General features: G+C 40.2%; 1 protein-coding gene across 5 annotated transcripts in view; it reads right to left on the bottom strand.

The window, feature by feature from the left end:
* Positions 1-13682, bottom strand: part of EPHA4 (EPH receptor A4) — a 159642-nt gene that overhangs the window by 96876 nt on the left and 49084 nt on the right. The gene's annotated exons all lie outside the window — the stretch shown is intronic.

Genomic DNA, 13682 nt, shown 5'->3' on the forward strand with positions numbered 1-13682 from the left:
GAGGAAAGCTTTCCACGTTCCTGACTGATCCTTGTGAACATTCATTCATCAGGCAGCAAATGTAAAAACTTAAAATGGGAGTGGAATATTGAAAACAAAAAAATTGGTCTATGACTGATTTGCTGCAATGTGAAAACAACACATTTAAAAACTTGTTAAGAAAAAAGGCATGCTGCTTCCGCAATGTCTATTCTGATAAGAATACTTTCAGTTAGAAAATTAAATTCCTAGCTGACAAAAATAAAATTGAAGGATGTCCTGAATTTCTTAAATTTCAAAAATTAGTTGTGTATATGCATGCTCATTTAAGGAAGAAATGAGTTTTCAATTTTATACTTCTTTTCGGTTTCCTTGAAGCTAGTTTATTAATGTTACCAAGAGTAAGTATTTGTGAATTCATTTGAGGAATACTGAATTTTATATCTACTGGGGATACTGAAAGCTGCTGTTCTTGAAACACACTGACTATTTTTACTCTCTTTTCCTCTTGCTTTTATAAGCAAGAGTATAAAACACAAAATTGTCATTGTGCAACTCTCAGCAACCCTTGCTACCCTTAACACATTCTTTTGTCTTCAACTACATTAAGACCATGTTATTAATATTTCAGGATTCTTAGAAAGGATCTCTCAAAATATAGTAGTAGTTTTTCATGCACACAGCCATTTCACTGCCTACACTCAAAATGACCTTCTAAATTGATGGCTGAGTACATTTCTTTGCTCTGTGTGGTTCACAGCCTTGCAGCATTTGCTGCATGAATGTGTAAGTACATCCCATGTTTATTCGCCACTTATTTGCATCTTAAAATCTACACTGCATCTTCCATTCTAAACAAAATCTCCATGAAACGTGTATAGCAAGCATTGACATGTGCTATGCTTTTCCATCATTCTCTTTTAGGTGCAAACTATTCCACTACAGTTTTGAAGGATAGTGACTTGGTAAGTGGGTTTGGAGAGAGCACACCCAAGAGATGCTTTCCTTCTGCCCTCTTGCTGGTGAAGATTCACTAGATGGGGTACAGTAGAAGGAGTGCTTTACTTGAGCTCATATATGCCATTGCAGGAAAATTAGTTCACATATGCCATGCAAAATTTTCTTTTCCTTTAGCTTTGCCTTAATAATTTTTTTCTGCTGCCTTTAAATAAAAGAAGATACTAATAAATGAGAGTGCAGAAGAGAAACAAAAACTTTTCTATCATTGCCTCACTCAATACCATGCAGTAGCAGGAGAATGTTCTGTACACGTTTCCCTGTGGAATACAGCACTTACATATAACTACTTTTGTTTAAAAACAGTAACAAAATAGTTCTTAAGGCAAGGTAGTATCTGCAGGATTTCTTAGTGTATAGATGAGGTATGGACTTCCCTGGTGGCTCAGACGATAAAGAATATGCCTTCAATGCAGGAGACTCGGGTTAGATCCCTGGGTCAAGAAGATTCCCTGGAGAAGAGAATGGCTACCCACTCCAGTATTCTTGCCTGGAGAATTCCATGGACAGAGGAGCCTGGCAGGCTACAGTCCATGGGGTCACAAAGAGTCAGATACGACTAAAGGACTAACACACACACACACACACACACACACATGAGATGTACTGCTCAATTTAAGGAACTAGTCATTACATATAAATATTTAGTCATTTTTCTCCTTTTTTAGAGAAATACAGAAAGATTGATAGTACCTGATTGCCTTTATAGTTCATCTTTTAAGCTATTTTATAAAAACTTGCTAATGATCATATCAATTGTGATGAGATAGCAAGCATTCATTGAGCATTTATAATGTTTACATGCATTATTTCATTTAATCTTCACAACAATCCTGTGAGATTGAAGCTTTTCATTTTTCATTTGGCAAATGAAACAATTGAGGGTTTGGGGTAACTTGTCCAGGGTCACACAGTTAAGTGGTGGGGTCAACATCAGGTTCTTCTAAAAGTTTTCATGTAGTTATACAAAGTTATGACTGACTTCAAGCAAAAATGTGACATTGATATAATTGAGTGCTGGGGAAACAGAGGTGGTCCTGTCTTCTGTTTGTTCACCCCCAGGCCATCCGGTTGCTACCTTCATCAGTCACATATCTGTAACCCACTTTCCAGGTCCACATCCTTCAAAGCTGCCCTGTTTAATAAGGTAACGACTGGCCACAGGTGGCCCCAGGGCACTTGAAATGTGCCTGGTCCGAATAAGTGTGAAATACACACAATATTTCAAAGGCAAGAGATGAGGGTTTGATCCCCAGGTCAGGAAGATTGCCTGGAGAAGGAAATGGCAACCCACTCCAGTATTCTTGCCTGGGAAATCCCATGGACAGAGGAGCCTGGTGGGCTACAGTTCATGGGGTCACAAAGAGTCAGACACGACTCAGCACACACACACACACACACACACACACACACACACTTCAAAGCTTTAGTACTCAAAAAGGAGAAATAACAATAATTTTTATATTGATTATATATTGAAGCAATATTCTGGATATGCTAAGTTAAATAAAATACCATTAAGTTTAATTTAACTTTTTAAATTTTACATTTTTGAATTTAGCTACTAAACCCCATACACTATATTTCTATTGGGCAATGCTATGCTAGAGTCTGGACTATGAAGTCTTGTGTGTGTATGTGTGTGTGTGTGTGTGCGTGTGCGCGCACAAGTGAGAGCGCGCAACTCTCTTGCAAATGATGGGGTCTGACTGTGGTGGGGGATTTAACACCATCACCCAAGGACTTTTATTCAAACTGACCCTGAGCCCACCTCTGGGAGGCTGATTTACTTCTATTTAAGCACTGCTCTTAGGCAGCTGCCTAATTTGAAAAAAACCTAATTTGTGCTAAAGTACTAACAAATAAACATTAATGTGTTAAAAATTACCTTCCTAGGTAACGAATTTGCATTTTAATTTGGAGTCTCCAGAAGGTCAAAGCTGAAATTCCAACAGTGGCTCCCTTGGGGAAATCTGAGCCGTTTATACAAACTGATTCTGGGGGAACATTTTGCTCTGGGAGGCTTATGGGTCCCTCTAACTGTATCGTGTGGGTGGGACACTAGGCACACACTTCCAGACTTGTGGGCTTCGCTGATAGCTCAGTTGGTAAAGAACCTGCCTGCAATGTAGGAGACCCCGGACAGATTCCTGGGTCGGGAATCTCCGCTGGAGAAAGGATAGGCTATGACTGAATCGACTGAGCATGCATGCATGCAGACCTGTACTACAGGAAGTTCTGCCTTTTGTGTACTGAATATACAGTAGCTTCAATATGCTTAGGAATTTGTTTTAAATATATCAAAGTTAAGTAATGACCATTACACCAAGTTGAAAGTGAAAGCGTTAGTCACTCAGATGTGTCCGAATCTTTGCGACCCCATGGACTGTAGCCCACCAGGCTTCTCTGTCCATGTGATTCTCTGGGCAAGAATCCTGGAGTGGGTAGCCATTCCCTTCTTCAGGGGACCTTTCCAACTAAGGGATTGAATCCGAGTCTCCTGTACTGCGGGCAGATTCTTTAACCTCTGAGCTATCAGGGAAGCCCACAAGTCTGAGCCACCAGGGAAGATATTGTTACCAAGTTAGTTTCAGATTAATTGATTCACTTGTTAAACTGTATATTATATGATGGACTGCAAGAAGATCCAACCAGTCCATTCTAAAGGAGATCAGTCCTGGGCTTTCTTTGGAAGGAATGATGCTAAAGCTGAAACTCCAGTACTTTGGCCACCTCATGCGAAGAGTTGACTCATTGGAAAAGACTCTGATGCTGGGAGGGATTGGGGGCAGGAGGAGAAGGGGATGACAGAGGATGAGATGGCTGGATGGCATCACTGACTCGATGGACATGAGTTTGAGTGAACTCCGGGAGTTGGTGATGGATAGGGAGACCTGGCGTTCTGTGATTCATGGGGTCACAAAGAGTCGGACACGACTGAGCGACTGAACTGAACATAAGAGGATTTCTCAAGAGTAAAGAAATCTGTCATAGAAAGTTTCTGGGGACTTCCTTGGTTGTCTAGTGGTTAAGATTGTGTGCTCCCAATGCCAGGGACAAAGGGTTCAATGCCTGGTCAGGGAACTAAGATCCTGCATGCCACACAGCACAGCCAAAAGAAAAGAAAAATACATACAAAAATAAAAGTTTAAAAACATAAAAACAAAAATAAAATGAGGTCTCTAAAGAGGGTTTCTGGGGTTCCTAGGTGGTGCTAGTGGTAAAGAACCTGCCTGACAATGCTATCGCAGGAGACGTAAGAGACATGCCTTCGATCCTGGGTTGGGAAGATCCTCTGGAGAAGGAAATGGCAACCCACTCCAGTATTTTTGCCTGGAAAATCCCATGGACAGAGGAGCCTGGAAGGCTATAGTCCTTGGGGTCACAAAGAGTTGGACACGGCTGAAGTGACTTAGTAGTGGATAGCAGTGGGAGAGAGGGTTTCTGCTTTCAGATTTTTGCTAAACTGTGCAATCTCCAGCCATCTTTGGGGAAGCTGTGAACAATAACAGATCCCCCACAATACAGATGGGAAAGCTGAGGCAGAGAGGTTAAAGATGTGCCCAAGGCAAGGTTGCTTTTCTAACCTAGGCAGTGTAGTTGAATCTATAAATCAGGCGTATAAATCTCTTCTCATGCTTTTGAAAGCTATAGGTAAAGATGCACAGTTGTTACAGGGAAATGGGGCTATGCTTTGGGACCACCCGACTCTATTTCATTCAGAAATAGCAAAACAGTGGCAAAACCACGCTGTCCTGTCATCTGCCTTCCACAACTGGTTTTCCTGATACATGTTTGAATTGACTATTTTAAGAAAATTTCCTGATCATCTAATCCAGGAGTAGGCAAACATCTCTGTAAAGAGCTCTCCTGCACGCTCAGTCGCATTTGATTCTTTGCAAAACCATGGCCGCCCTGCCCATAGGATTCTCTGGACAAGAATACTGGAGTGAGTTGCCATTTCCTCCTCCAGGGGATCTTCCCAACTCAGGGATTGAACCTGAGTCTCCTGCATCTCCTGCAACGGCAGGCAGATTCTTTACCACTGAACCAGCTGGGAAGCCCTGTAAAGAGCTAGATAGTAAATAATTTAGGCTTTGCGGGCCAAGGGGAAGACCAAGGATATTAAGAAGGTACTCGTATAACAAGATAAAATTGTGAGAAATTTTTACAAGTTTTTACTGATAGAATTCAAAATGTAATAGTAACAATTAAGTGCTATTTGCTCATGAGAATGGAGTTCCTAACTGGAGGGATATTTTATACAATTGGGGTTCAAAGAAAGTGTTCCTTATTATTAAATCAATTGCAAATGCCATCTATAAAAATCATTCTTAGCTCTTAGATCATAAAAACAGGTGTCAGATCTGGGGGTCACACTTTGTCAACATTAAATCTAGTGCAACATATTCCTTTTTGAGATGAATGACTTGACCACCCCACTTCTTTTGCAACATACCAGGATCAAGCCTGGAATCCAAGGTTCCTAAATCTCTGTTATTCTGCAGTGTTTCCTGGAGTTCCAAGCAGCTACTAATCTGAGACATGATAGAATGCAGAGGCAAAGGGAAGGCAATTGAGCAAAATTACTTGAACAATAGTTCAGAGATAAGACAGAGCCCAGGTTCCTCCTCCAGGGCTATACAGGACAATCGGATAGACATCTCTGAGTTCTTTAGGAACGCAGGTCCCCACCCAGATGGAAAACAGGAACTCCAGAGACCCCAGCCTGATTGGAATCAGAAAGTTAATAATTATGATTCCTGGAACACTACCTCACCACTAACCAATCAGAAGAAAGTCATACACCCTGCAGCAATCACCCCAAACACTGCCTTTCAAAAACCTTCCTGGAAAACCAAATTAAAAGTAAATGTCCTTAATCTAGTACTGAGTCAAATTACCATACCAGGAGGTAAGATAATTAATAAAAAGTTTATTCTTTTGTACCAATGGTTTAAGAAAGGGATGCAGCCTGATTTGAGAGTTGATGTGCTGATTAAGTGAGATAATAAATATGAAGTGAAGCACAGTGTCCAGTGTGTATTAACTGCTCATTAAAAGGGTAACTTATACTACAGTAGGATGTTTAACAGGTTGAAAAGGTGCAGATAATCCATACATTTAAAAACATATAATAAATATATCAAACTCCAGTTTTTGTCTCTTTTTTAATAGAACTGGATATAATTTCAAAACCATTGTGAAATAACATGTTCAGTGTTTTATTTCCCTTGTTAACATGACATGGAAAACCTTGAATTCTGGCTCATAGCACTGGCAGCTTATTTGGACAAGATCATTTTATTTTAAAAATATGTAAACACATTTTTAAAATTAAGTAAATCACTGAGTTGGGTTTTGAGGTTTCTTTTTTCTATCAATAGTTGATGAGACAGACGATCTCCTACAGCAAATCACAGTTCCGTCCTATTTTCTACCCTCTATTTCCTTCCATTGTTTCCACTCCTACCTTGGAGTTAGCTTTCATAAAAATAGACAAAGAGGGGGAAAAATTACAGAAAAATCTACACCAAAAATTGACTTGCTCTTTCGAGAACAGAATGCAGTATAATCCCATAAATAGGTAGGTAATTCTAAAATGTCAGTCGTAGCCGGTTTTCACATAAGATGCAATAAATCCTCTAGAAGCAAGTTCACATAAAGCCTGCTAAATTTAAATTAACTCCATAAAAAGTATTGAACACAAGCAAAAAGAATGCAATAGAGAAATGACTTATTATTTTCCCTGCCTGCCTCAAAAACAGACAGTCTAATTACTTGAGGAGCTATTTCTCTTCGGAGAATTTGCTGGGATTCAATGTGAACAGCAGAAGTTCCAAAGAAGACAAAGTGGAAGTTCCAAAGAAGACAAACACGGAGGAGAAGAAAATTAATTAGTAGACTCAGCATAAGGCATTATTCCACTACCAGAAACTGCTTAGAAGAAGCCCTCCTCTGAATACTCATAAAGGAACTGACTCAGATGAAGGCTGCTAGCTCTAATCTTTGGCGGTATCAGTTTGGGATTCTCTCTCAGGGGAGAATTGTTAAGAGCGCCAACAAAGGCAGTTAGGCTTCCAAATTTAGATGTAAGTGACTTGACTGGTAGGACAAATGAAGAGCTTCAGTATTCTTGAAAGAGACTAGAATCTATTCTAATCTTAAAGCCCAGAGGTTACTACCAGAATTGATCACACTGAAGCTAGAAACTTCAGCTTGACCTTTACAATTTTCTAAGATGTGAGTTAATAATACATATTTATAATAAATCAGAGCAGAGAACTGCTAGACATAAATAAGTTATTTCAACTTTATAGGGGACAACAATGTTAAAATAGAAGGCAGCATGCAAACTATGCAAATCACTACATACATATTTAATATGTAGTTTGTTAAATAAAGATTCTTTATTCTCACCTCTAACCTTTGTTCTTATGCTTCCCCTCAAGACACTGAACATTTGCTATGTTTAAAAAAAATCATGGATTTCAATATTGCCTTCAAAAACAATTAGACTGTTTCAAGGAAACAATCTAATCCCCAGAGGTCTACAAATTTTGTGGATATTTTCTTTTTATTTCAAACTAAATTTCACATATCCATAACCGTGACTTTCTTTGGTAAAATTTGAGATTAAAGATTGATTTCTTTTCAATTTATTGTTCCAAATTTATTGAAGATATACATATGAGTGTGTTGAGCAGAACTTAAAAGATTTATTTTGATAAGTCTTTCTTATTTCTTACTTTTCTAATATATAAAAGTTTATATTGGGGCTTTCCCAGGTGGCTCAGTGCTAAAGAATTGGCCTGTGAATGCAGAAGATGCAGGTGATGTGAGTTCAATCCCTGGGTTGGGAAGATCCCCTGGAGAAGGAAATGGCAACCCACTCCAGTATTTTTGGCTGGAAAATTCCACGGACAGAGGAGTCTGGCGGGCTAGAACCCATGGGTTTGTGAAGAGTCGGACGTGACTGAACAGCTGAGCACACGTGCACAAAAGTTTAAGAAAGGAAACAAGTGTAAGGTAAAAAAAATTACAACCATCTATATATTTCTTTATATTATTATAAAGAAAAAAATCAAGAAAACCAAATATTGAAGATAAACTAAATGTAGAAAGGGTATAATTATGTTTTTACTTTTTAATATTATCATTATGTTGTCATTGTTTAGTCACAAAGTTATGCCCAACTATTTGCAACGCCATGGACTATAACCCGCCAGGCTCTTCTGTCCATGGGATTTCCCAGGCAAGAATATTGGAGCAATTTGCCATTTCCTTCTCCAAGGATCTTCCTGACATAGGGATAGAACCCGAGTCTCTTACAATGGCATGCGGATTCTTTACTGCTGAGCAGGCAGCTTGTGGGATCTTAGTTCTCCAACCAGGGACTGAACCTGAGCCCTAACATTGAAAAAGCTTAGTCCTAACCACTGGATGCCAGGGAATTCCCTGTGTTTTTAAAAACATGTAATCCCTGCCTTGAACTTGAATATAAAATTACTGAAAATATATGGGTTTATATAGCAGCAATAAATGCTACTATATAATGCTCCATCCTCACCACTGATAATACATTAATCACAGTGATGACATGCGACTCTGAAGCCATTAACACTGAACTTGATTACCCCTGGCATTTCAAAGAAGGACCACCTTTTTAACAAGTTGTGCTATTGCCTTCTTTGCCCCTAGATATTTGGGGTACATAAAGACTAGTGGTTCATTCATTACACATCCACTGATTTCAAATACAAGGTCAGAGCACTGAATAAAGGAAGCAGCTATGTTTTCTTTCACGCCTCACACTCCATCGTCTGAATTTAATACTTGAATCATTATGTAAAAAAGTCATCCATTAGTAGGTATGCACATCTGTTCATTCATTTGACCATTCATGTTCGAACAAACATTTATTAATTATTATTATAATACTTTTGTTGAGCCTTTATAATAAGAGTATTAGTAACACTGATAGCAAGTATTTGTTGAGCACATACTAAGTGCAATAGGGTTGGGAAATGTGAAGCTGTTGCCTTCAGGAAGGGAGCAGACCATGGCTCACACTCCCGTCTCAATGATGCTCTCTGGTAGAGGGCATCCTTTATGGGGGCCTTTCCTATGCACCTAACCCAAGACTATCTGCTTATAAGAAGGAACTTGAGTAGAAAGACGGCATCTATAAGAATGGGTGACCCTTTAAGTAGAGTGTTCCTGAAGGAAAAAGAGTTTGGTCACAAAGTTGGTTCTACCCAGAAGAAAATAAAACAAGACTTAGTGACTGCTAGCCAGGGACAGATCATGGTGGTGGGCGCTCTAAGTTTTTATCTGACTGATTTAGACAAGTCCCCTCTTTTTAGGAGGATCACAGCCCAGTTAGGGATTCTCTCATTAACTCAATGTACATCTTACACTTGCTATTTCTCCATTTAGAAGCAAAGGTTATAAGGGAACGAATGAAATATATTCCAAAGCCAAGGCCAGACCAAGAGAAACACATGTTAAATAATCATTTGATTAACTCCGACAGCGTCGCCACTCATTGTCATCCAAACGACTTGCCAGCCTGAATTGTCACAAATCGTGATTTCTGTGGCTGAAATGACTACAGTAATAAGTGCTCAGTGCCCCCTCGTCTTTTTTGTTATGTTGACGGGGCCGGAGGAGCTCAGAAGAAGAGGAAGAAAAAGAAGCTTTACAAGATTCACCATTGCAGTTATCACCGACGCATTACAATTCTCTGCTGAGGTTTTTGATTGTGGGTCTCTTCACATTTACTTCTTGAATATTATTGTATTGTATTGAATAGTTTGAGGGAGTTTTAAAATTCTGAGTACTCATGACTAAAAAGGGATTTATACAGAATGGATATGATTGGGTTAAACAGTTGTTTTATTTTTGGTATTGCATGTAGTAGATCAATGATTTTATTTAACTATCTGCCAGAATTGAGTATTATAGATGTTTAACTATTTCAACATTGCTCACATCTGAGGAGAGCAAAAACAAAATCCCAAGGAACTCCTTCCAGAGGCCTAGTCTAGACTAAGTGAAATTTATGGGGCATATGCACCATCTGTTTTTGGTGCGGTATACAAACAATACGAGAGATTAGAGCAAGAACCATGACTTCACTATCATACAGAATAGTGTAAAAAACAAATATCGCAGATTAACATATACATGTAGAATTTAGAAAAATAGTATGGATGAAATTATTTGGAGAGCAGAAACAGAGACCCAGACATAGAGAACAAACATATGGATACCAAGGGGGAAAGAGAGGTACGATGAATTGGGAAACTGGGATTGGCATACATACACTAACTACATATAAAATACATAAGCAATGAGAACTGACTATACAGCACAGGGAAGTCTCCTCAGTGCTCCGTCGTGACCTCAATGGGAAGGAAATCCAAGGAAGATGGGGTATACATATACGTGTGGTGGTTCACGTTGCTGAACAATAGAAACTAACAACATTGTAAAGCAACTAGAGTCCCATAAGATAAAATAGTGTACCAGCACTATACTTTCTAATCGGATAGTGCTAATACCAACTCACTCTCTCCCACTGACTCAGTTATACTCCTGCAAGCTGCAGGGCGGGGGATGGGGTGGATTTGATCATTTATCTAATGGGTTTTGAACACACCAGGTTGACAGATCAGGCTCCCAAGAAATCAGTTTGAAGTGCTAGCAGGAATACTAGCTAGCACTTAACTTAACTTAACTTAACAGGGAGAGCCCACGTGCATCCACCTGGGCAACGAAGACCTAACAACCGGCCTGGGCTCACCTCTGGGTAGGAAAGCAGCCAAGCTGCATGTTCACGGATCTGAGCTCCACAGCACTGGGACAATCTCTTTGCTTTCATCAGATCCCCTCTAGTTAAAGCACAAAGAGCAGACCTCCTTTACAGTATATGGTCCTTACAGTACGGCAGGTGGGGCTGGTCAGGGCCAGTCTCCAGTCCTCCGTACAGTACAACAGGTCAGGTAGGCCCCACCCTCAGGGGCTCTGGGAGGTTCTTTGGCTGAAAGTGTTTTGGCAGACTCAGCTTTCTCTGTCATCAGTTTGAATTCATGGGAAAGGGCAAGACGCCAAAAGTGCTTGCAGGTGAATTCTTTGTCCCTTTCAAGTGCATCTGACTTACACAGATGACTTATATGGGTGTTTATCTTATGTTGGGAAGGATTATCAGTTAGGTCAGTAAATCTCTTCCAGGTATAAATTATAAATCACAAGCAAGAATGCCAGGGGAAACAGAAGTCATAATCTGTTTGTATCTCATCCCAAATATCAAACACAAGTAATCACGATGAAAACAAAAACAAGCTAATAAAAACAAAAACAAGACTATGATGCTGACAAGTTCCCACAGTGTTGGGTCATGAGGAAAGAGTGGGACAACTTTTGTGTGTAACATATAGATGGGGTGACAGTGAGGAATAGAACAAATCAGGTTTATTGACAAATACAAAAGAACTGAATTTTACCAACATAACCTAAATTCATTTCAGACAGACAAAAGTCCTTATTGATCTAAAACAAATTTCTGGAGTAACTTTCAAAAATGATTATAAGCAGCATGGGAAACAAAACTTTTTGTTAGGATTCTACAGATATTTATAAGACTGCAGCCAACCTGGATTTTGGGAAATAGTTTAATTTCTTTACTAATTACACTTCCTTTCTGTACATCACAAAACAGTTGAAAATCATTAAAAGTCCCTCGGAACAGCTGTCAAAAGTAGATCAGTTTTGTGTCTGGAAAGCGGAGACCAGAAAAGCTGTATTTTATTTATTAGAATAGAAAACTTTTTCCTAGGCCTGAGGCAGGATCATTCTGAATGAGGTCCAGATTTGAAGACGTTAAAAAAAAAAAAAAAAATGAAGTCATAAATCCTCCTCCCAGAAGAGAAGAAAAGGAAAGCATTAAAAAAATTTAGCAGGTGGGTGATCATCTCCACGAACAAAATGAATTTTTTTTTCCTCACGGCTATGTCAAGGTTACACTTGGTATGTCAGAAACACGACCGGGAATTCATTCCTAGCATATGTAGAAGTGCATGAAATGAGTCCAAAGGCCAGGCTGTGGGGGGACAGACCTGGGTTCCAGTCCCAGCATTCACCAACTGAAGGTCTCTGGGCCTCCATTTCCTCTGAGGACACCAGACTACATAATTTATAAAATCTCTTTTTAAACTTCGAAAGTTCTACGTCTATACTCCTCCTGTGATCTGATAGACACAATGATTCTGATTGCCAAGCACCAGGCTCCTCTGTCCATGGGATTCTCCTGGCAAGAATATTGGAGTGGGTAGCCACTCCATTCTCCAGGGTATCTTACCGACCTAGGGATTGAGTTCATATCTCCTGCATTGCAGGCGGATTCTTTACCAACTGAGCCACCAGGGAAGCCCTGTTTTAATACACACTAAAGTAATTTACAATTTGGTTCAAAGGCTGTTCAGCAGATGAGTTCAGAATATTTACCTTCCTTTCCAGGCCTGATGAGGGCTCAGCCACTGAACTCAGTACCTGAGCTCGGCCACTTACCAGTCATGAGAACATGAGTGAGAGGCTGTGTTATGGGCTTATCTAAACAACTTCTCCCCATAAATTCATAACTTTAAGCTCTTTTTTTAAAAGATTTTTTGATGTGGATCATTTTTAAACTCTTTACTGAATTTGTTACAATATGGTTTTATGTCTTGGGTTTTCGGGGGGGTTTTTTGGCCTAGAGGCATGTGGGATCTTTATTTTAGCTCCCCGACCAGGAGTTGAACCCACACTCCTTGCATTTGAAGCTGAAGTCCCAACCACTCCACCAGGGAAGTCCCCATAACTTTACTGAATTTTCTCTTACCTCTCCTAGCAGAGATTTCTGAGCATCCCTGTGTGCTTTTTCCCACTTACTTAAATCAGAAAAGAGAATGAAGAAAAGAAAGCTTGTGGGTCAAGGTTACTCACTCCACATGTACAGTTGAGCAGCTACATATGCCTGGCACAGGAAGGGGATGACGGACGGGGGGGTCTGTACTATGAAAAGGCAGACACTCCAGTGGTGCACACATCAACATCATTACAGGGGAACAAAATGGTGAAGTAAAAGGGATGGGCGGTAGTGGTGGAGAAGGGGCTTAGAGCTGGTCTATTTAGGGTCTCAGTTGTAAAGAACCACCTGCCAATGCAGGAGACATAAGAGACATGGCTTCAATCTCTGGATCAGGAAGATCCCTTGGAGGAGGAAATGGCAACCCACTCCAGCATTCTTGCCTGAAGAATCCCACGGACAGAGGAGCCTGACGGGCTACAGTCCAAAGAGTTGGACGTGATTGAAGTGATTTAGCATGCACACATGGGAGGTGGGAGGTAGGAAGCACTAGTAGAAGCAGGGTCACCAGTAAGGAGGCTGTTGAGGGAGACCAGGAAGAGATGATGGTGACCCGGACTGGGGTGGGGGCAGAGGAGCTGGGATCAGTGCTTGGGTTCCAAGTGAGTGACATAAAGGACTCACTGTGCTCTTCACTATGGTCACAAAATATTCCTGGGTGTGAACTTAAGGTACCAAACAAGTGACATAAGGAGCAAATCTTGGTTTCCCCCTTGTCTCTGTCCTTCTACATGAGTCATGTCTAGAACCACCTGGGCAGACTGGGCCATCGCTCCCA

The sequence above is a fragment of the Bubalus bubalis genome, chromosome 2 (assembly GCF_019923935.1).
Source record: "Bubalus bubalis isolate 160015118507 breed Murrah chromosome 2, NDDB_SH_1, whole genome shotgun sequence".
NCBI classification, from domain to species: domain Eukaryota; kingdom Metazoa; phylum Chordata; class Mammalia; order Artiodactyla; family Bovidae; genus Bubalus; species Bubalus bubalis.